Here is a 24,892-nt window from a genome sequence, read left to right on the forward strand (position 1 = left end):
TGTCATATTCTAAGAAAATGGTCAGGGAGTATGTTTGGATTGAGGGGAATGGGCTGTAACTGACTTCCTCTAACGTCCTAAATGATATTACTTACATAACAAGGTTTCCAGCTGGGAATCATGGCTTGGTGCAGTATTTCCATGTGAAGAGAACACACTCAGTTGTCCCATTTCTCTTCTCTTTCCCCTGCTCCCTGCTGGAGCTCTTGTGGTGACGCAGCTGCTACCAGCTTCACCCCCTGCCAAAGATGTGGTTTTGCTTTGTGGCCTCATGGGCAGATGGCAAGTAGCAGGATGGAGAGAGGGAGCAGCTTTATTTTGTCTTCTCAAAATATGCTTCAAGTAGCTTTAGTTATGGCTGATGTTCCTACATGTTCCTTTCCCATCTTTGTCTTCCTTGATAGAGACATGCACCTTGGTGCTCTTTTGTTAACCTTTGCCTACTGTCCTGAGGATTTGAGATTTGAAATAGAAAATCATTGCATCACTGTTTGAGGGGGTTTTTTGCGTCTCGACTGCTGATTTGTAATTCTTTTTTTCTTGGTTTCTAATTTTGATATGTTTAAAATAGGAAGAGGCAAACCTTTTCAGTAAGAATATTTTTTCTTACTTTGACTCGAATGATAATGAGAATCTTGCAGTATGTTTTAACAAGGTTACCTTTTTCTCAGCATTGAGATCTGAAGTTGTATAGTAAGAGGTTTTGTTACTGACCCACAGTAAATTTGGATTGTGTTGTTGTTGTTTTTCCTTTGGTTGGCATTATTTTTTATAAGGATACTTATCTATAGCAGTGATATGGACACACTGAACCATTAGCCCAACCATCATTTATTCAACTGCACAGGGATTCAGTTTGCATTTCTGAGGCAAAATATATATTGCTATGTGAACGCATACGAAAGACAAGCATGGCTAGTAGCTATTACAAGCTGATTTGTTAGAGTTGTAGCATGTGTCTCTTGGTGTTTGCTTTTAAGAGACAGGGAAGACTCTGTCTGAATTGGAACCCGAAACCCAAGTTGAGTATATTTGCAGAACATCTTAATAGATATTAGATAAAGTGATTTCACTTTATCTTTGACTAATACACTGGATCCCATGTAGGAATTAATGGCACATTGTTGCAATAATAGTGCAACAAAACCTGATGAAAGATCTTCTGGGGAAAATGATTATATATTGGAAAAACTCATTCTGTTTCATAGCTGCATACTTACAAGTAGGGCTGCTTTCCAGGATATCCCTGCAGGTGAGGTGGGAGAAAAGATGTTTTATTAGCTGGGGTTGGTTATAAACTCAAGTTATACCAGCAGTGAAACAAAAAATAATTGTATATCTCAGTTAACTGTCCAAGAACTCTGAGATAGGTATGGAAATAAAGCAGCCATCTTCAGTTAAAAACAGCTCTCCATGCCCACAGATGAACAGCTCTGCTTCTCTTCTTACTGAGCTGTTTTACAAGGCCATTGCTCTCATCCTGTATAACCTGTCCTTAAGATTGAAAGGAGAGCTGAGAACATAGGTAGTTCAAAGGCAGCTGTGCCTCATTAAATACCTTAACACTGTTTCTGGTACTTTGTCTCCTAGGATTCCAAAGGCTTTACAAGATGAACCCAGGTATTAGGAAGGCTTAGGTTAAATCTGGATTGTAAGGAGTTTGTATCATAGATGGAGAACAAGAAAATACTCAAAAATAGCACAGGACAATTGCTTTCCTTTAGTATGTTTAAACAAAATGCTTTAATTAAATTCCTGAAGCTGTTTAAATATTTCTTTAAAATTAACTTAAGCCAAAAATGTTTGTTTATAGTTTTTGATATCTGATATAATTATGTTGAATTATTTTGTTCATTGGTATTAACATCCTTGGAGGTTGAGAAGTTAAATGAGTACAACTGGAACATACAAATATGGATCAGTAATTCCTAAGGTCTCTTGTCTGTTGTCCTTATCAGAGTGGGTTATGTTCTGCACAGTCCCCCATAGCGAAGCAATGGCTAACACAAATATTCCCTCTTCACTGCTGTAGGTTATCCAACTTCCTTGTTGTTATTGTGTGTGCAAAAGATAATAGTTCCTCATGTAATTTAAGTAGACTTTATTTGTTGCTTTACTCTCTCTGCACATAAGCATGGGCTGGTTGTGCTGATCTGTGCATTCATAATGTCCATAGCTGTCTGCAGAGAAATACAGCATTTGGCAGCTGTGGGGTGGGGAACCCAAAAAGCTCCCAAACCCAAACAACCCAGAGGCAACAAACCCAAACAACAAACAAACCACCCTCTTCTTAGAATGAATCATGAATGGCCTGGGTTGGAAGGGACCTTCAAGATCACCTAGTTCCAATCCCCAAGTTCTTCTGTACTTGTAATATTGCAATTAGAATAAACACTGCTACATGAAGCACTGCAGATTTGTGTATTACTTAAAACTGTTTTTATACGTCATATAAAAAGGAAAAAAAAAATCCTCTGTGTGTGTATATATATCTCTGTTAAGGTTCCTGGTTATATCACCTAAGGATACTGTTACATGTCTCTTTGAAAGCAAAATTTTACTTTTTCTATCAAAAGTGGTATCATTGGAAGGATTAAGGCATTACATTCTTAAGCAGAGTGGTTGTGTCCGGCTTCCACTTCCGTATGGGTGTAGCACAAGCTTTATTCTGTGGAAGTTATGTGACTGTAACTCTGACTCTAAGGAGTTACTACTGAAGAGACCAAGGACCTTCCCACTGCGCCTTCCAGACTTACCTGCTGGCCTTAAAAAAGGAGATATTGGAGTGATAAGAGCCACAGCAGTAACAAACATGGGTAGCTTTGTCAGCAGTTACAATTAGCACTTTGTTATGGCAATTTCCAGAGAAGTCATGTGTGAAAAATTGCAGGTCAAATTCATACTCAAAATATTTTCCCATAAACATACATGTTTTGGTTTTTTTTTTTTTAGAGGGTACTGCCTTGGGAGTCATTATGAAATTTGCATCCTTGTTTAACTCTCAATTGAAAATATATTCAAAATACAGAGAGGAAGGAATACTGATAAGATGTATACAAAGTCCACTAGGAAGTGCTACACCTATGCCCTAATGCTGAATTGAAGTTTTTACTCTGTGTTGATCTAATCTTTGATGTTAATACTCGAAGACTGCTAATGAAACTTCCTGGCACTGAGCTGTTCCATCCTGTTTGCTCACTTATGCAAAGGAATCCCAGATAGCTTACAGATGTTCCTTAGTAAAGACTGGAAGCAAGACATTGAAAAATCCCCATTTAGTCACTTCTGGAGAGGCCTGGTATGTTTGATACCACCTTACTTCCTGACACAAAGTGGTGTCAGGGTAAATTGCTGATGTATTTAACAGCTCCATTTCTGGCCTCAAGGTAAAATTTTCTCCAAAGGTGCAGCAAACCTTCTGCTCCTTAACTCATAAGTTCCCGTGACTGTTAGTAATTCAGAAACACTGGCAAAATTAGCCTTAAACTGTCCTGTCAAATTAAAAGCAGAATTTTTCTTTTGGTTTGTGGAAGGTGAAGCAGGTGCCCTGGTTTATCAGTGTTTATCTCATGCCAAGGTGATGGATGTCAGGTGATTCCAGGAATATATTTATGTGAAAAATGTCAGGTCTCCACTGTCTGCGATGTTCTTTACTGACACTGAGTTATTTTAAGTAAGTAGCAACCATGGAACATGTGTTTTAACAGAAATACTAGAAAGATTGTGGTAGTTTCTTCTGTGGTACCAATTATTTGGGTAAGTTTTACATTTTCTTGCAAATTTCATGTTGTTTGCTTTGTCTTGTTAGTAATTGCACAATTTTTTGGGTAAATTTTTTATGTATGGCGGGCTTAGAGAAGGAAAAACTTTTGCTTTACATGGAATATGGTAAATCTGTAAACTTCTATGCATTCTTTGAGGATAAGTTTCTTCAAACATGATGGATATCAGAATAAGAACTGGTTTTTACTTTTGATGTATTGGTAAAAAATATGTTTTGTGTATGTGACCACAACTGAGCAGGTGATTTTGCTTATAACTCTTCACATAAAATGCATTGACACAGGTTTTTACCAGATCTTTAGCTAAATATCTAATAGTTTTAAGAAATCAAGTGTGGACAAACATTTTAATAAAACTGTTTCTTTTCTATTTGTGTTTCATGCCTTCTGTTACATCATAGGGGAGCTCTCTAAACAACATAAAACTCAGCATGTAAAAATACAGAAAAACGGGAGTAAATTTGAAATAGGAATGTGAGTGGCTGCTTTGTTAGACACAGATTGACTTAGGGGGAGAGAAAAAACCCAAACCAAAGTAACTGTGTTTTACTCTTGAAGTGTTTTACTGTGGCATCACCCTTTTGCCTGGAGTCTGTTGAGCTGAAAATTACCCTGCCCCTGGCTCACCAAAAACATTTCTGATGGTTTAAGACCTGTTACTGTACCTACATCAGGTTTAATAGAGGAAGAATCTGCAGTCAGTTTTCCTCCATTCTTTCAAGCAGTTCTTTAGGCTTCCATAAAACACAATAAAGGGAATGAAAGTCTGTAAAGTGAAGGACTGAGGTCATTCTGTAGATGTCATAACTAGAAATAAGTTGTATAATTTCAGACCTAAATGGTCTTTGGTCAGTAGCTATCTCTGCAGCCTTCACTCTGTGTTGGTGACAATTCCTTTCTCTCATAGCTGCAGATGTAGGGCTATAAAAAGTATTACTGAATTTGCAGAATCTATCACTCAGAAATGAAGATCAATACAAAGAACATCTATGCAGCCTTGTTTTTCTACCTTGTGACAGTTGTTACTCAGTGATTAGTTGCTGGTGTTTGCTAAAGGCTACTGCCATTTTCAATGCTGTGATGCAACTTCCATGGCACATTCTCAGGTGCTATTTACTGGTATCTAATACTTTTTAAAACTTGCAAACTCTTTCAGAGGACATGATTTCTAATGTTCTTATGGTTTTTCTGTAATGCCCATCCCTGTACTATGCAAGTGCTTTACGAAAATTGTTTATTTCACACGATTCTCTGTGGTCAGAGCTTCATGGAATTCTTTGTTTCTTAGTGTTTGGCAACTTAGCAAGTGGGAATAGGGTCAAATGTATCCCCAAGCTTAGTCATCTGATGTGTTACTCCCACAGGTTTCTTGCTTTTGAACCTTAAGCTGTAGCTGTGACCTTCCAGGCCCAGTGCCTCTTGGTGAAAGCTGCTTCTGCAAGTCAGACAGGCTCCACCCAGTGTTCTAAAAGGAATATAGGTACAATTTGCAAGTATAAATGAATTCTGGAGCAGCAACATCCTTCCAAACTGGGTTGTGGGTGGGTTTCTGCTGGTTTTGTTGTTGTTTGTTGTTGTTTTAGGGGTTTGGGGTTTCTTTGGGGGATAATCAGGGATCTTCACTGGGACACCGTGTTTTCCTCTTCCGGAGATTGCTAAATCATGTTTGCCATGACTGTTAAAAAGATCATAGAAAGTACAGTTACCCTCATTACATGAACAGTGGAAATTGGTCTTATCCAGCATGGGATGACATGGGAGTCATGGGGAAATTTATGAGCCTGTGTTAATAATTGTGTTACAAGTGCACCAGGAGGAAGTATTAATGTGTGGGGGCAACCTCACTTCTGGCATTTTTGCATTTTGAGTCTTTGACATTGAAACCTAAAAAGTGTGTTTTACCCACAGTTTTGTGTGCATTATTTTCTAAGTTAGAAAACAAACCAACAGCAATTTGCTATATAATGCTGCGCTCCACGCATCACTGGAATGTCTTTTCCAGGCTGCCAAGCTGTTCCCCCCAACACCGCTCCCTTGTTCACCTCTATTCAGCATTTGTGCTGTGCAGTTCAGCTACTGCTTGAACAGTTTTGAATCCCTGAAAGCAGAGGCAGCAGAGGCTCACTGCTTGCTGATTGGGTGGTTGGGATGCAGCCTGCTGAATCCTGGAGCTGTGTTTGGAGGGAAAGCTGTCCTACCTGGGTGTACTCAGTGCAGTCAGTCTCTACTGGGTCTTCAGTCTTATTCTTGAAAGAGAACTGTGATTTCACAGTTCTGAGAGTTAGGATTTCCTGCTGGAGTTTCCAGAATTGATCAGATACTCTAGAAGTTACAGTCTACTGGAGGGGAGTGGTTTTGAGCTGAAAAATAAGGTATTGGCCAACTGGTAGAATACTGTTTGTAAGCAATCTGAAAAATACAGCAGCCAAATAGTACTTGATTTGAGTTTGGTTATCCTAAAATTGTTTTTAAATGACCACTAATAGAATAATTATATTTCCACAAGGAAGAAGGCCAAGAGGTGCAGAGATGTCAGAGACTCTCTTGCCTCTCCTGCTCTGCATCCACACACCCCGGTGACCTGTGAACCCAAAGGTTTGACAGGTGGTGGAGGGAGATAGTGGAGGTTATATGTGTTCTTGCAGATGGAGGTGTAGTTACCAGATAGACTTTGTTTACCAAATGTTAATGGTTTCTTGAGGAAATAACTCTGTGCCTTCTGGGGCAGTTTCATAACTGAGTGGAATAGCTACAGCTCAACAAAAGGCATTTTTAAATGGTGTTTCATTATAACTAATGAATAGGCTGGCCAACTGATAATGCTCAGGAACAGCTATGGCCACAGTGGCTTGAAGTGTGTCTGTAAAGCTAGTTTTTTGGGCCTTGAAGATTATAAAATGGTTAAAAAATGTGTAGTGGATTCTGGGTGTTCCTTGAACTTTTAAAACAGTCACATTATTTTTAAGGATGAAGTTGAGAAACACCCCCAGTCATTCATCACTGCCACTTTGGAAATGGAGATGATGATTATGGCTTAGCTATAATCAGAAAAATTAACTACTACTTGTTTCACTTACCTCAGTAGTTGTAAGGACAACATTTAATATGTTTTGGGCTTTTTCTGCTTCAGTTGCATGTTGGTGTGGAAGGCTCATTGAGCTTGAACAATGAAAGAAAAATCTGTCTCACCTTTCACAAGTTAAAGTTTAAACAGTGGGGGCTAACTATCTACAGACCAGGAGAAACAAAGGAGGTTTCTTAGCTTTGTACCTGTCAAATGCTCAAAATAATTGCTGTTCTAAAGCAAAAAACCCTAAACACAAGCTGTACAGCAGCTGCCAAGCCCAGAGTGTGGGTATATGCAGGTACCTGGGCTAAGCGGGTTGAGGAAGCAGAGCTTTTGGTGCGTGGAGTTGAGATGTGTTTTGTTGTGTGGAAACCATGGGATACAGGTGTGGTGTTTGCTCCGGAGAGAATGGCCCAAGCAGTCATGAAGGGAGTTTGCACTCAGGTGGGAGGTAGGGAAATCCTGGCTGTAACTTGAGTTGAATATGGCTCAAAGCGTTTTTCCAGCCATCTTGTAACAGGCAGGAAGCCTCTCCTTGCATGGACCCTCCCTCAGTTGTCTTGAGGTCAGAGGTGTAGCCACTCTCCACTTAGGAAGTGTTTTCTCCACTCTGATGTAACAGGAATGAGGGAATTACACCCTAGCACTTTTTTGTAGGCATGAATTGGCTGGCACCCTTGTTTTGCTGAAATTAATGAGCCGTGTTACTCTTCTATTACTAGAAGTCCATTACTGAGCACTTCAAAATCTGGAGGGGATAAAAAAGGTGCAGATACTGGAATTCAAGTGCTGCTCATGGTTTAATTCAACCCTAAAATCCTAAAACCCTAAATCGATGAGATTTTTAAAGATAGAAGGGGGTTTTTTTTGTGATTTCCAGATGTTTCTGTGTCAGTTGGAGTAACCCATTAGTACTGAGAGAAAATCTTAAACTTAAAATGGTGGGAATGGTAATAATTTACAGGTGGTGGGATGAGAGCTGAATTACCTCCAGGATTCCTTGGTTTAAGGCATGTTTGCAGCAGCTTTAGCTTTATCCTAATTCACTTTGATATTAAGCTTTTGCGTTACTCATTTCCTTGGTCAGTACAGGTAATTTGAGGATGCTTATACTTTCCATTGTTCAAGGAAACAAAAAAGGGAAATTGTCTGATAAATCTGTAGTACTTGCTTATACTAAACAAGGCAGTAGTAACTTGCATCAAGGTTTAGCATGGAAATAAGGTGTTAGACCCCCTTCCTCCACTGGGGCTTCTTTTTTTCCTTCCTATGTAAAATTACAGTACTCTAGTAAGCAATGAAACATGATTTATTTAGGTAGTCACCTGGACCCCTAAAGCAAGGTGACCCGATAAATATTGGCTCTCCACGTGGAGTTTCTTACTGTATCTTGGAAAGCCTGACTTCTAGGATGGACAAAAAAAAAGGAAACTGGGTTTCAGCTTTTGTGACAGGAGGTGAGAAAAAGGGCAGCTGTGCTCTCTAAAAGGTTTTTAGCTGTAACTGACCCAGCTGTGGGTTATTTGGGAACAAGGGAAATGTTCAAGACTGTGAATTTAGCAGTATTCTGGTGTCTGGCTGTAGCTTTGTTTGGTAGGCTTCTTGAAGCATCTTCCATGGAGTAGTTGATCTGTGAAGGTAGTATGAGTTTTAGGAACGAGGACTCTGAAAGAATTATGTGAGATCTTGAGAAGGAAAACTGTTCTTATGTACTTAACTGCATTTTGTATAATCAGTATCTAACAAATATTAATGAAATAATCTGCTATGTGAGGAAGGAAAGTATAATCAGTTTTGTTTTAAGAGAATGAAGGCATTAGAAGAACTGACGAGGTTCTCATAGGAAGTTGGTGGCAGAGGTAGAAAATCCAACTGGTTTAGTAGAGTCCCACTGCAATTCATTATCCACTAACATTAAGGTTTTTCTGCTCTTGTGTATGCCAGAGCATACAGCCAAATCCAGTCATGTTTTTAAGACTGTGAATTTTATTGTTTATTCTTACTTTAAAAGAAAAAAAAAACACATGAGAAATTTCTTTGTCTTTGCTAACCTGTATTGAAGGATCTCGAACTTGCTTCATGCTAACAAAAAGCCAGTGTCTTTTTACTGCATGTAAAAGGCTTGCTTGCCTAGTGTTTTTGTGCTAATCTTGTGTGTCTTGTTAAACCGGGAGTTGGAGAGATACAAAAAGCTCTATGTACACTTACAGAGGAGCACAGAAGCTTGTGCTCTTGCTGTTCTGTGCAGTTACATCCTCAGTTTCTTCTTGCTGTTTTAAGTCAGATTACCATCTTTTCTTCACCTGTAGGCTGGGGATGTTGTGTTTCAGTATGTTCATGCAATTCAAGGATGCTACAGTGCTGCTCTGCATTGCTGCTGTTGCTCAGTGTCTCAGTGCAATAATGAAGTGAGGTGTACAGCCCCGTCACTCCTAATCTCATCATTCTTGGTTGACTTTTACTACTGCTGTGTTAGAGAACTCAAACGTGGGCCAAAACTGTACCCCTTTTCCAAAGATTTAGTATTTCAGTGCCAAGTAGTTTATCTGGGTCTAGGACCATACTTTCAGTTACATACAGGTGAGGCTTTTTGCTCTCCTTATTCCTTGTCTTAGGACTGCCTGGCCTATGTGCACTATTCCTATGTTATCGTAGTAATAGGCAGCCTTGCCAGTACTCTGGCAGTTTCACTGCACCAACTCACAATTTTTGGTTATACAGATGAAAAATAGCAGTTGATTGTTAATTTTGAATTTATGGTATTGAGCACTTCATTTGAGTAAAAAACTCTGAGAATTTACCATGATAGTCAGTCTTAATCTTTCATACCTGTAACAGTATAGGACCTTCCAACTCTGTGTGCTTAGACAAAGATATACTGTGTACTCTAAAGTGTATTCTGATAGCTCATTTTTTACTTAACAGTGACGGCCTGGACACTCTTAAGTGATTCTTTGAAGGTGCACGGTCATAGTGCATGTGTCAGTGGGGCTTCTTGGATGTTCATCCTACTCAGTGCTTTTTTCATTGATGTGGATGATGGGACAGAGATCATCCTTACCAGGTTTGCAGATGACACCAAAGGGAGGAGAGTGCTTGATGGCACAGCAGCCTGTGATTAGGTGGGAGCTCGGGAAGCAGGAGGAATGGGCAAACAGAACTTCCTGAGGTTCAGTGAAGACGTGTGCCTCCAGATAACAGTGTGGGCTGGGAGCAGCTTCATGTGTGGGTTGTGTTTGTGGTTGATTTGTTTTTTGGGTGGTTTTTCTGTGTGTGTGTGCTTTGTTTTTGTTTGGTTTTGGGTTTTTTTAAAGAAAATTAAACTTGTGGACATTAGGCTGAGTCAGCTCTGTGCCCTTGCAATGTCAAGGCCAAGGTCTTGGCTGCCTCAGCAACAATGTAGCCAGCAAACTGGTGAAAAGGATTACTCTTGTTTACCATTTGGGAGAATGGAGCTGGAAAACTGCCCAGCACAGGACTTCTGAAGATAAAATGGATATCAATGACCTGGAGATAAGATCTCACTGCTGTTTTCAACTGCCTAATTCATAGCTACAGAGAAAGCAGAACCTAAATTTTCTCAGAGGAGCCCAGTGATAGGACTGGAACCAGTGCTTCTAGGAGCAAGACCTTGGTGTGGTAATGGCAACAACTGGAGTAACGATTTTATTGTAGTTCTGACTGGTTACAAAGAAAAAAATGTTCATGGCAAGAGGGAATAAAGTAGAAGGAACAGGTTGTCCAGAGAGGCTTGTATCCTTCTTTGGGTGTCTCCATCCTGAGATCATAGAATGGGACCATCTCTATCAGGCAGGTCGTCCTGTTTGACTGAGAGCGCAGCTTCAGGAGGGACGCACATGGAGTATTGAGGGAGGAAGGGAATACCTGCCTAAACAGCCACATCAGCTGAATCAACCCTGGCAGTCAGTGGGGTGACAGATATCACAGACAGATCACCCTCACATCAGATATTCTCAAAGCTCAACTGGACAATTTTGGGTTTCATTATTTAACTCTGGAATTAGCCCGGTTTTAAGCAGATGTTGGAACTAGATGGGAAGTTAAAGGAGACTCTAGAGATTCCATCTAACCATAGTTTTTCTATGGCCCTATACAGCTCTGTTGTTGATGAAGGCACATGTAACAGAGCCCTGGTTTTTGAGGCTAGGAAACCATGCCAGTTTAGCTGTGGAGTGTGTGTATGTATATGTCATTTCAAGTGATTTTTTTTGGGGGGGGGGAAAGAGCTTACTTGACTGTGAACAGGGGTGGGGGTGTTTTCTTTTGGCATCTTTAGAAAACAACATTAGTGTCAAAGAGCAGAGCCAAAAAGAGCTGCAAAACAATATTCTTACAAATAGAAATTCTCTCAGTGACAAACTAGTTGTTTGCTTACACAGCTAGTCTGGAGTACTGCTGTTCCCTTGTTTTTGTTCAAAAGTCCAGATATTTGTAAATACAGTCTTTATCCTTTTCCTCAGAAAAGAGGGCAGCAAGATAGGAGCATATACACTATCAAATGGCCTCATTATTGAGCAAGGCCGGAGTACCATGCTTGTAATGCTGGCTAGGAGGCACGATGGAAAAATGTAGAAGAGTAAAACAGAGAACTGTTAACTGTTTACAGGCATTATCTTCCTAAAAGTACAATTTCTAAAATGAAATTGCTTAATCCTTAAAGCAGGAATTTCAGAGAATATTTTTTTAATTTATTGATTTAAGATTTTACGCCTTGAATGTGTAGTTCTTGCCATCCTGATTTTGGGAAGAGGTAGCGGGAGGTCCAGAGGAGGCAGTTGGACGAGATGACTAGTTGGATATTGCAGGTCCCTTCCAACTGAACTATTCTAAAATACTCAATACATCTTTAACTTTTTATGAGCTTGTTTCTGCCTCTATGGCTAGAGATTTTGTTTCCCAAAATGTTAGTAGAAATGAATTCTCTTAGTCCATGAAGTTGGTGGGTTTTATGATAGCCATTTGCTTCTCTTTTCTGAGTTAAGGATTGTGCTATCCTGTTTTTCATCTTTGTTTCAAGGTAAGCTCCTGTGTGTCTGGAATATAGCCAGCTATTGGTGTTGAATCCTTTTTTATGGATTGATGTCTGAGTAGGGACTTACTCAAGAACAGCTTAGATTTTTGTCTGTTCCTTTGCCATATTTTGGTACTTAAAAATATGGCTCGAACAGAAAAAAGTTGGAGTGTATTTGTGTATCCAGCCCACAAGGACAGGTGGCTGATCTAATCTGACATGCACTTAATTATTTAAAAATCCTGTGAGTGACTTGACCTGAGGCTCAAAATTGAAAGCTGGGTTCCCACCTCCCTTTCCTTGTAAGTACCATCAGCCTGCAGCTGTGCCCCAGACCCAATTTGGAGTGAGCAGGTATTTAATTAGCTACACATATGCCTCTCTGAGAGGTGCAGGGATACCAGTCACTTGACAAGAGTAGAGAGCCTTAAGACAGATTCTTGCTTTTTTTCTGTCTGGACTAATACTGTTAAAGGTATGACCATATTTCTCACTTTTGCCCCCTCTGTATCTTTGCACATGACAGTGCTTTGGTATAGTGTTTCTGGGCCTTTGTACCAATTACTAAAACATATCTGCAGTGTACAGTTAAAAATGACTCTTCAGTATCAAAGAAAACTATTTGCATGTACCTCAGACTACAATCTAGACAAGCAGTTTTAGGCTCTGTGTCTTGTAAGCAAGTGTCCTCCTGTTTTTTGTCAAACGAGTGCCTGTCTGGCCTTACAGCTGCAGGTGATAAAAGGCAAGGTTGGGCTGAAGCTGCACAGGTGTGCAAACACAATGTTTGCTTACTCTGTTTGCTGCAATCTGAATCCTTCACTACTCAAAAGTATTTGTTTTCCTTGGAAAACTACATTGTAGTGTAGCATGTATAACACCACATTAAATACCGTATAATAGGTAGGCTGCCTGGTCACTGGGAGCAAAAGGGCTGATTTTTTTGGCCAGGGAGACTAGCTAGCTAATGAACTGCAAAACCACCCCACCTCAATATAGGACTGAAAAAACCTACATGGAATAAACATTAGTGATATGTTGTTTCCACTGGAGTTCTGTCTTACTTTCAGTACTTTGACTAGTGGCCCTGGGGAAGAATGACCCTTGCCATGGCTTAAGAAGTGCAAGAATTGCATCATTGGCACCCTGCAGCTAAGGTTTGATAAATGCTGTATAGTAGCCCTGGCCAGTGTGTAAACACATTGCAGCTGAGTGTTACTGTTGGCTTCACAGAAGTGGTACCTTTCTGGTTTTCATCACGTTTGTGAAAACAGTGAAATTGGGATGAGCTAGTTATTACTGTAAGGCATGAGCATAATTGTTCCCTACCTCCTACCACCTCAGCATTACAAGGGTGGGCCCTAAAAGTTCAGAAGGCAATGTGCCCTCAAAGCATCTTCCTTTCATTGGTGTTAGGTCCTCCTTGCCTTACCCAGACTGGGGGGCTGTGGAGGTTAGACTAGGACTTCTGCAGGGTGCGTGGTTAGAGCTGCAGAAATATGGTCACTTAGTTCCCACATTCCTCTTGCAACCCTAGTTTTATAGACTACCTTATGCAATTTCTCCTATTTGCTAGGAAGTTACTATATAATCTAGATGTACTCATGCAACATGGAGATACTTATTTCTTGGCAAGGAGAAACAAGTGGATATTCTCTGGGTTTGGGTTTTTTCCTTGAAAAAGTGCTATTTGAATTAAATAAATGTTGTCTTATTTAGACTTGGCTTGTGTTATCTGATCAGAGTAGTGGGGTAGTGTCTTAATGTAATAAACATTTTATAAAATGTTCCATTTTATTATACTGCAGTGTTAAAAAGGCTGTGGCATGGGCATGGATACCAAAATTGGGGTCCAAATTTCTTATTTTAATAACAATTGAAACATCTCAAATGTTTTATCTGGCACAAGTGAGGAATTGAAGAATATAATCTGGTCTAGTAGGGTGATTCATTATTCCAACAGTATTCATGTATTACACACTTCTGTTTACTAAATATCGAGTAGATTATGCAACTATTTTTAATTCTCCTTCTGAGCTGATGCCTCCTTGTCTGTGATGGGTAACTACTGCAGTAAGCAGAATGGAAGTTAATAGTATTGCAAGAGGACAGCCACAGACTGAAGACATCAGAGCTAACACAAAATATGGGTAGCAGTGTTCTTTTTCTCATGACATGTAGTTTTATTAATTTTAGTGCTTCTGCATGTAATGCAAGTTTTATTTGGTCTCAGCTTACTTACCGCTTATTCTAGGAAAAAAAGCACCAATAAACACTAATTTTGGGGGGTGTGAAAAGTCTTTAGGCTTCTGCCTCTGAATTTCTGTCCCTTAGCCCTTTCTCCTTGGTTGTAAACTTTTTGTTTCATAGCCTTTTCCCTTCTGCAAGTGGTGATATCCTTTATTTAAAAATAAATAAATAAATTAATGAAATCAAGAAAACAAAATCCCAGAGCAGACAGTACTGGGGGTTGAGATTATTTTTAGGCATGCCTTACTTCTGTCACATCAGTTCAGCATGTTATATCACTAAAAATATTACAAGCATACTATTAACCTTTGCCAAATAAATGCAAATGCTATTTCAGATTTCAAGATAATGCCAGCATGAGACTGGCAGATGTTTTTCCCATGTCCCTGTCTGAGAAATTCTGGAGGGAGAAGGGGGCATGTGGAAATGTGGTAGTGCCTAGAGGGGTGGCTTCTGTGCACCTTGAATGACTTGAGAGGGAGTATTACAGTATGCATTTCAGGTACAAACCTATTGGAATTAAATTACCAGTGAGAAATGAATTGAATTAATGGAGTATTCAGTGCTGCTTTTTATGGTTTGTTCTTTCTTTCTGTTTATTCAGGCTGGCATAATTGTAATGACAGAATGTTTTTCTTCACTTCAGGTGAACTAAGTAAGCTTCCTTTATGGTGCACAGCAAAATGTGGAAGGCAGTAAATTCCTTTCCTATTTAAGGTTGAAAGTAGCTGCTCGCAATTGCTTTGGATGTGGGCAGATAAGCCAATAAGCAAGTAACAATAATTGAGAAATAATACATTTTAACATGAGAGTCACAGGTTGCACTTTGTAGCTTTTCTCTGGGACCAGTGTTGCCCAGGTTTCTTGCCTGAGATGGCAAGCACTGGGTTTCCTCCCAGTGCCCAGTGTGGGCTGTGATGTCACCTGAGCAGCAGGCAGGGAGCAGGCAGGGAGGCTCCCACAGCCCTGGTGCAGGTGAGCAGCTGCCGGAGCTCCCTGGGTGAGTTGCTGCTGTTACATAAACAAGTAACTGAAAGATGGGCTGCCGAGCAATAGTCCCGTGTCCGTTTGTCATAAAATGTTTGAGCCATCTGTTGCTAGAAAAACTACCCCAGTCTACCACCTGGTGTTTCACTGAGCCTGGGGATTTAGCCCAGATAAGCACTGGTTTACTTAATAAATACTGAAGGGAGAAGAAGTGGAGAACGGAGTGGGGAAAGATGCCATAGTTGTTCTCTTTTTTATTGAGTGCTGAATGAGACCATTTGGATCATTGTCTGCTGCCATGGTTCGTGTGTCACTAAAACCTATTTTCTTTTAATTTTGAAAATTGAGGATGAAGAATACCATTAAACAGATACAACACTACACAGAGATTGGTATAAAGTTCTGAGCAGCATGTGATTTAATTTGGAGTTGTGGATGGCCACCTGCTGTACTTCTGTTCTTGTGGCAATCTGGCAAGTGGCTGCACTATTTCAGTGCTTTTATTTGTCGGGTGTGTTAGGATTCATCCAGGAGAGCTGCAGACTGACTGGGCTGGCACAGGCTGAGAGAGTGCTTGGCTACTGGCCCCTTGAATACAAACAGAACCCCAAACTGCTGAGGTTTCTTTCAGTGATCACAAAATACATCACTGTGCTTCTGTCACATACAGGTAAATTATAACTTCACCATAAGTTAATTCATTTCCTTTTGCTATTCATTAAAGTAAAAGGACTGTACTACTCTCAGGTAACATAATTCCCAGTGCTGTCCCAACACCTGCTGCTTATGCCCTCATGGAACCAGAGAGGTTCCAGTTCACCAGGGAGGTGCTGGAGTAGTTGTCTTCTTTTGGGAGTGGGCTCAGCTCAAGGCAAGACACAGCTCTTGACATGAGGTTTGTTGCTTTTTATTTAGTAGGGTTTTTTTTTTTTGCTTCCCTGTTTTTTGTGGGGTTTTTTTTTTGTTTGTTTGTTTGGTTTTTTTGTTTTTTGTTTTTTTATAAATTTGAGTCCTTCAGAGAAAGCACGTAACCTTGTTCACCATCAAACCATTTGGATAAGAACCCCCAGCCTACATTTGGCAGCTGTGGTCTGCTGGTGTAACCCTCAGCTTCCTCTCATTTGATTCTTTCACAGGGACAAAATGGTGCTCCCAGCAATGTGGCAAATGAATGTGGGAATTAATTTAAATGTTAATAAGTGTGTAATTTTTTTACCATTACATTCTGGGGATTTTTTGATTTTCTGTACTGATTAGGAAGTCAAAGGGCAAGAAGCACCTATTTCTGTAATTTGCCAAAAACTTTACCATAAAGCACCACATGTATATTAGGGTTTTTTTAGTGTGTTGTGTTTAAATTTATATAAGAATAGAGAAAGTATTTACTGTAAAATAATCTTTAAAGGAAAAGCATAGACACCTGAAATCCTTTCAATGCAATAAATAACACAATTAGTTTCTATTTTTGTTTTGAAATACATTGGCAGTATTTTGTCGCCTGTATTTAGATCCTGATAATTTCAAATGAGTTGTCTTCATGTACTTGTTTCTTTAGGCTATAGAAACAATGCGATTTTTGATTATGAAGGCTAATATTCTGCCTAGGAAGTGCAGTCAGAAGCAATGAGGAAGACAGTACAATACATACTCCTGTTGCTATTAGAAAACTTCTTCGTACTTGCCTGTTGTGATTTTTAAAGGAGCATTATTGGCAGATGTCTGTAATTTTAATATCAGCAGAAAGCTAGTATAGTGTGCTATTTGTTGCAGTTTGTTTGGTTGGGTTTTTTTTCTAGTTTTGGGGTTTTGGTTTGGTTTTTGTGGTGTTGTTGTTGTTGGTTTTTCTAAAGTTCTTGCTTACAGAGACCCAAATTAGATGCTTACAAAAAACCAAATTAAACAATCATGTGTTGAGTAACTATCACAAATGCATTCCTGTGTCAGCTTGTTAACTGACAAATGCTGGCCTCTTGTGTTCTTGTTTCCAACATTATTTGACACATCCTGGAAGCTGCTTAACTTGAGTCAGTTCTGTCTGCACCAAACCGGTAGGCATTTAAATAGCTTTCAGCTCTCACGTGGATATGGATTATATAAACAAACAATGTTTTAGGCTTGGATGGGATGTCAAGGCATTTTATAAATTGCCTTGTTCAGAAGTTAGAAGTTTAGAAGTATCACATTTGTTAGTTAGATCAGCTCTTGTCCCTTTCCTGTATTCCTGATTTTGTCCCTTTCATGTGTTCCTGCTGTGAACCCTGTTTCCTAGCTTTGGGAAGCTTCAGTGATGGCAGTGTTACAGCTATTTCTCTGGTAGAAATACTGTACCTTGAATCATAACAGCTTTTCAGCTGCTAACTCCATCACTCTGCAGGGCCATTTTTTGGAACATGAGGTGGTATAGCCAATGGTGCCTCAGCTTGTTTCAAAGGGAATTGACTTGCAACCTGGAAGCAGTCAGCTGCAGCAAAATCCTGCTTGTCTTCTCAAAATAATTCAGCATATGTGGAGTCTATTGATGGTATGGCAGGGGAACTGCTTCCAGTACCTGCTGTGGCCCCTTCAAAGCCACATTACCTTGCTTTTTCTAGCCAGTCAGATAGCACGGCCTCTGCAGCCCTGTGCTTTGAAGGATGAGGGATTTCACAATAGGAACTTGAGTTCTAAAGGCAGCGAAATATTGTTGTGGAAATAAATAGCAGCTGAACTTCCTTTCTCATAGCCTGAACACGTCAGTTTTCCTTCAAAAGAAAACTGAGAAAATGTTCAAACAAGAAAAAAAGTGGTATGGTAGTAGTTTTGTTTTGTAAACCATGAGTATGGTTGGTTACAGTAGAATCATAGTAGGGGTAAGATACTAAAATATTAAGATGTGGGCAGCTAACATTTCTGTTGGCAGAAAAACTTATACTTTTCTTAAATTACTTGTTGGAAAAAAAACCCCTGTGTACCAACCATTATTTTGCTGGAGAAACCTGTCAAATGCACTTGAAGTGCATTGGGGTGCATATGAAAAATGGTGCTTTACCTTCACTACAAGTACTTGATAACACAAAAGTTGCTAACAATTTGATAACAAAAAGGCCCATACCATGGTTCTCTAGTGCTGAACTGTAACTCTAGTTTAAAAAAGTCATGCTGATTATTTTGAGGAAAAAGAAACAATTTTGAAAACTCTTCCTTTTGATTGATAAGTGACGTCTTGGAAATGCTTGTGTGAAGTTAAATCCACACAGCAGTTAAATCCACAGTCTTCACTGGAGCAGTGTATGTATGAAGACTGGATACTTGATACGTGCTCGTTGTCTCTTAGAACAATTTGCCATTGAGAGCCTGTTGTCAATTTATTTAAAACACATGGAAGAGCACAGGAAATGTGGCTGGGCTCAGCTAAACTGTTTTGGTGTGTAAACATTGTTGAGTAAGCTCTGTGGAGTTGTTGCCAAGCATGGGCTTGGGAAGGAGAGCATGCCTGTCTGTTTTTTTGGGTGCATCCCTGAGTTATTTCTCAGGTGGTTGTGAATTCTTCATCTTAGACCCAATGGGTTGAGCCTGAGGTCTGGCCTCGGGGTTACAAGTTTGCCGGCTGCTAGAGCCAGACAATTAACAACTCCTCATTTGCTCTCTTAAGCATTTTTTGGTATTTTTTCTGGAAAAGAGAATGTCCCTGATGCTGTCTTGTTTCCCAAAAGGTTTCTTTGATTTAACCTTGTGGAGTTAAATCAGTCATGTGAGGTAGGTAAAATGAAGTCCAAGTTATTCAAACCCAAACTCACTCCCTCGTAAGCACAAAGGGTTTTGTTTGTTCCTCACACCATATCAGAAATGGCATATTGAAGGAGATAGGTTTACTCATCAATTTGAACGTGTGCCAGTCGTCTTTCTGAGATGGAGGCTTTGTGCAACACTTGGGCAGTGAAAGTCTGAATGTGGTTCATTTTATGTTAGGCAGTTTTTTGGCTCCACTGGCTCCGATGTTGTAACACACTTAAAGGGAAAGCTTTGTCCGCTGAACTGGAAAAAGTTGCAGCCAGTCTGTCTCTTGTTTCGCACCAATCGAGGCTGGCTTAATTTTGACAACAGGATGATGGTCTGGATTTTGGAACATGGTTTTGGTTTTACTGCTTGAGTGACTTTGAACAAATCAGTCTTTACTTTTCAGAGTTGTAAAATTGTGATAAAGAAGGATATCCACCATGTGGATATGAGGCTAGAAAAATGGTTCTTGGACAAAGAAAGGATTTATGATCCTCAGATGAAAGCTGATACATAAAATGCAAAGCAGCACCATTCTGAGCCATTTTTTTTAAAATAACAAGATTATTCTAGTATGCAATGGGATAGTCAGCTCTAGCATATCATGACATGCTGAAATATCTGTCTGCTATGTATGGTTACCAAGCAAGCTTCCATGTATGCATGGTGATGTTAAAATAGAGCCTTTTGGAAGGGGTCTTACTGAGCCATAGGGCTACCAGGTTATTCCTAGACATTATGACTTTCCAAGGGATGTTTCAAGAGACGGTTGTTTATTTATTTATAACATGGAATGTATTAACTGCTGCTGTGATGCAGTTAACTCTTTTGCAAACAGTGAAATTCATTAAACTTAACAGCCCGCTTGTAGGTATTTGAGAAGATAATTACAGTCTTTTGCTTGGGAACAGAGCAAATTGTCTTCAGAAGGTGGGCTTTACAGGCACTGATTTGATTATATTTCCACTTGCCTCTGGCATGGTTTCTAGCAGATTTATCTTTTTCTATTATCATGCCAGAAAACAGCCTTTGAAATATGCAATTTTATGTAAGCTTAGCAGTTTCCCCATCTGTCCCACTGTTCAAATTTGAGTTTTAAAACTTCCAAAATAAAAAACTTCATAGCTTCCATTAGTATGGCTGTATTCTCTAATGCCGAACTATCAAACAGGGCAGAGAAAGTAAGGATTTTTGTATCAAGATTAGCTGTGTGTATTCTCTGTGTGTGTAGGTAGGTCTGCTGAAAATTGCGGCTCCCACAAGGGAGCCTACAACAAAGAATGAGAGAGACTACTTCCAAGAGTGTGTAGTGACAGGACAAGGGGGAATGGCTTCAAACTGAAGCAGAGTAGGTTTAGATTAGATATTAGGAAGACATGATAGACTGTGAGGATGATGAGGCACTGGCACAGGTTGCTCAGAGAAGCTGTGGATGCCCCATCCCCGCAAGTGTTCCAGGCCAGGCTGGATGGGGCCCTGAGCAATCTGGTCTAGTGGAAGGTGTCCCTGCCCATGGCAGGGGGAGTGGGATCATTAAGGTCCCTTCCAACCCAATCTCTTCTGTTGGGAATGGGGAACATAGAGGGAAGACAACCCAGAATGAGTGAATTTAAATGCTAACATGTTTTTACATACGGAGTTTTGATGAAAAATGGTTGAATGAGAGGTCCTCTCTGAGTTTAAGCTTTCATTTAATCAAGTAGACTCTTAGTTTTTATTCAGTAGTTACTTCATCTTTATTGAAGTCAGCATAACAAATAACTGAGTATAAATGGGATGCTTGAGATGGTCTTTTACCCAACTGCTAGCACGTTTCTGTGTGCTGAAATGATGTGTTTTGTTTTCTATCAGTAATCCTTGATTAATTTAGCATAATAACTTATTTGGATGGAAGTTTGAGGTTTCTTTCCCCCTACCCTTCCTTCAGTGTAAAAGTGGATGAAATGTTTCAGGAGTTGGAGTGGAGATCAGTGTGTTAACGGAGAATGCTGTTCACTTAAGTTCTAGGATTCACAGTAAAGACTTTGGGTATAATAATTCTTGTTTTACTGCCCCTTCAGCCCACTTCAGTCTTTGTATAGATATGTGCCACCATAAGAAGTGGATAATAACTAACCAGATAGGTATGAGGAGATTTAGTATTTAAAAGAACACTTGAAGATTTAAGTGAAAGATACTGTGTATTACCTAGACACACTGTATTACCACTGGAAAAGGAATATTTTAATGGTCCTGGTGTTTGTCCACCCCTCCATTTTTTTTCGGATGTTGAGGTTATAAAATACACTGTTGCAGAAGGTGCTTGGTAGCTGCGCTGCCTATATCCATGTAGATAGTTTCTGTACGGAGTTACAAAGCTTTTCATTTGTATTGCTTGCTTACTGAGAGTTTTTTGTTTGTCAGTTTCAAGACCCTATTTTTTTAATGGGAAGGAGTTCATGTGAGAAACAACACAAGTCAAATTAAAGTAGGTGCCCTCAGTGTAAAAGGAGTTCAAGGTCTCTTAAAATTGTCTAATAAACTTAAGATAATAAATCCTAAATATGTTTAACAACATATTAAACATGCAAATACAAACTGACATGACCTCTTATTTTGTTTTACCAGCTGAGGTTGATCTCAGAATTTTTTCCCTGAGGCTAGCTCTTGCATCCAGTATTGTTTAGAGGGTGTCTGAAGATAGTGGTTTTGTTTTCATGTAAGATTTTGCAAATTACTCTTCTATTCCACATTGTAGCTTTATTCTTGGTTTATCAGTAGTCTGATAAGTGTTCCTAACTCATGGTGAGTTTCAAATGTAAACACTGCCAGGTCTGAGGTGGAAAGCAACATTCCAGAAGCTGTCCACCCCTGCAGCCAAGGTATGGGGTTGCCCCCCCTCCGTGTTACTACTGTAAATTGTCAAACTTTTTAACATGGACAGATCCACCTTGATGTGAGACAAGGAATTCTGACCTGATTTAGGTGAACTATTCAGCCAAGACCCCATCAGTCAGAGACCATAGACAGCGTCACCTTTTGAGAGAGACCTCAGTTCTAAACCAAAATGACAGTACAATCCTAATGTATCCAAGGTTTTGGGGAAGAAGAACACAAATGTTGAGATTTTGCATTCAGAATAATAAAAATATTGATTGCAGGTTGTTTACAAGATCTTTTGGGCAAACTAGACATTATTAATTCAGCTTCTGCATTTGTCTTGAGGTATTACTCAGGTACTTGACATTCTATATTGTTTTAGAATTGGGTAATAATGTTTATGTGAAGAAGTTACTTTCCCCCCTCACTTTTTTCACTGTTTGCACTCACAAAAGTATGTGTGCACATAATAAATACTGAAAAAGGAAAATTTATTTTATCTGGTATGGTTTACACAAGGAGGATGGAGAGAGACTATCAACAAGGGCATGAGTGACAAGACAAGGGGGAATGGCTTCAAACTGAGAGTAGGTTTAGATTAGATATTAGGAAGAAATCCTTCACTGTGAGGGTGGTGAGTCATTAGAAGAAGTTGCTCATAGAAGTTGTAGATGCCCTATCCCTGGAAGCGTTCAAGACCAGATTGATGGGGCCCTAAGCAACCTGGTCTAGTGAAAGGTGTCTCTGTACATGACAGGGGGTTTGGAACTAGGTAATCTTCAAGGTCCCTTCAACCCCAAATCATCCTATAACTAAAATCTTATACATGCCATGAATTGTTCTTTAGTGTGATAATATCTGCAAGTTTCACTAGAATTCTCAGAGCTCAGTTTAATTCTTATTTAGTGAGCAATACTTGTTAGTGAATGTCAGTTGTTTTGGTACTTGGGAGCTTTTGTTTTGCTAATGATGTCTTCTAATGGCATAGTTCAAGATCAGATGTTGACCCTCATAACCATAGTTCAAAATCATGTGGTATCTGTCACGAGTCTTCAGCCTATTCAGCACTTACATTTTATTGTAAATACAGCTTTGGCAGAAATGAGGCCAAATTTTCCAGAGGCTCATATGTGCCAGAGTTAGATTTCTGTGTTTTGTGTCAACTGGCTTTGTAGCTTTTACTTCTCTTGCTTGAGAAAAGTTCACTCTATCCAAAATCCTTGTGAAAGTAATGGTTTCTGAGATCCTGCATCAATAACCACAGGCTTCTGAGAGGAATACAATGAACTTTAAATGTTCAGACAGTAATTGCCCTCCTTTAGGAGAGGTTGTTGATTATTTAGAATATGGAGTAATAAATGTAGTGTTAACCATTCAAGTATGTTAAATTATTAATCAAAACTGTGGTTTGGGATAACAGATGCAACAAAAAGATGAACTTTTTCTATTAGGGCTTACTTACCCATGATAATTTCAAGTGTTGTGTGGTTTTTGTTACAGCAGGTAATTAGAAACTTTGCTGCTCTGCTGCTTCCCTTTGCTGCAGGTGGTGCTTGAAAATACTTGCTATTTTAAGTTTGTGTTTCTTTTCAAATAGTTTACTGTCTTTGGAATATTTTTTAAACAACGCTTCTTAGATGTGTATTGGAAGAAGTTGGGAAGATTTAGCCAGTCAGCTTCTCTGGCACATCATTTTTAAGGCAAAAAACAGATTTTTCTTGAAAGCAAATGACTTGTTATATAGTGGGAAAACAGCTACTTAACTATCAGCCTATAATTTCATTAGTTTTGTTATTTACCAAGACTACTTTTTTTTTTAAGCTTGGACCAACAGTAGTTGGTCCTCAGCTTCCTAAAGAGAGAGGTTTTCTTCTGTCGCCATGTAAAACCATGATCTGTGATGATGTTATGAGGATTTCTGAAATTCATACTATAAACCTAAACAATTTTACTTTGAGGTTGTTTTACTCAATTTCCTAAGACCTTCACTGTTTTCACCCTGTTATCATAGCCAACAGTGGTGATTTTCAATAAAACTGGGAAGCTCTCCTTCCCTCCCACTACCACTTGGGAGGGGTCCTTGTCAATAGTAACTTCTACATCACTCTTCCAGGAAGCCTGTTTGTAAGCAAAGATGTCTTACTCCCCCACACTGATTAGCTTTTACTGGGAATGCAAACAAACTGGTTTTGCTATTTTTACACACAACAGATGGGCAACTTCTGCTGGAGTGAGATTTGCTTGACAAATAGAAGTTCAGTGTTACAAGGTGCCTTCCAACACAACTATTTGTCCCTCTGACTTGTTTGGACTGTTCATCTGGTTCCTGAACTGAACAGTGTTTTTCAGAAAATGTCAAACATCACATTTAATTATGTCCATATTTCTACTATAAACATTTTTCTACCTAGACTGAGGTGATAGCTATTTTTGAACTGTGTCAGGTGAAGATGAAATCATAAATGGATTTCAGACTGATAGATTGAGAAGGATTGGGGACTTTGTGAAGCTGATTATCTTCAGTGGGTATTATCTCAGTGAATAATGTGTTTGTCATTTGGAAAGAAATAAAAAAGCCAGTAAAATTGTCAGAGAAGAAAAATTTAGACTACACTGAGATTTATGTGAGAACAGTTCCTTAGCTAGTCCACAATTTTGTAATCAAGAAGAGTGAGGAATGTGGAATAAAGGTCTAATTGGGCGATGTTAAGGTAGCTTTTTTAGATATCCACATGAAAGTGGAAAATATTACAAGATGAAGGGTAAAAAAATCTAGTATTTTGGCAAAGAGACACTAGTGTTATAAAGGGAACATACATGGTGGAGAGCTCTAAGAATAAGGGAAAGGCTATATGCATTAGAAGTAAGAAAAGAGAGCCTACTAATTTTGAAGTGGTGTTAAGGATGTGTAGTGGGTTGGGTTCGAAACCGGGCGGAAACACCAATTAAGTGTAGGGGTTTTGGTTCAAAATATTCATTACTTACTTATTTTCCTTCTGTGAGATAAGAATTAGGAGAAAGCAAAGCAGGCACAAACCTTAAACAGTTGCAGTACAATGAAAGAGTTTTATTACTAATAGAATTAAAAGTAAAGAGAAATAACAAGAAATTAAAGCAAATCCCCACCCCCCCTTTCCAGCACTTCTCTCCTTTTACCCA

General features: G+C 39.3%; 1 protein-coding gene and 1 long non-coding RNA gene across 5 annotated transcripts in view; both read left to right on the plus strand.

The window, feature by feature from the left end:
• CDKAL1 (CDK5 regulatory subunit associated protein 1 like 1) overlaps positions 1 to 24,892 on the plus strand; it is a 389,233-nt gene that overhangs the window by 83,209 nt on the left and 281,132 nt on the right. The gene's annotated exons all lie outside the window — the stretch shown is intronic.
• LOC108445834 overlaps positions 10,008 to 24,892 on the plus strand; it is a 15,694-nt gene continuing 809 nt past the window's right edge. Inside the window, exons 1-2 of the long non-coding RNA XR_001860820.1 lie at positions 10,008 to 10,018; positions 20,275 to 20,286. This is a non-coding gene — a long non-coding RNA (uncharacterized LOC108445834). The remainder of the gene's footprint in view (positions 10,019 to 20,274; positions 20,287 to 24,892) is intronic.

The sequence above is a fragment of the Corvus brachyrhynchos genome, unplaced genomic scaffold (assembly GCF_000691975.1).
Source record: "Corvus brachyrhynchos isolate BGI_N302 unplaced genomic scaffold, ASM69197v1 scaffold43, whole genome shotgun sequence".
Taxonomy (NCBI): Eukaryota; Metazoa; Chordata; class Aves; order Passeriformes; family Corvidae; genus Corvus; species Corvus brachyrhynchos.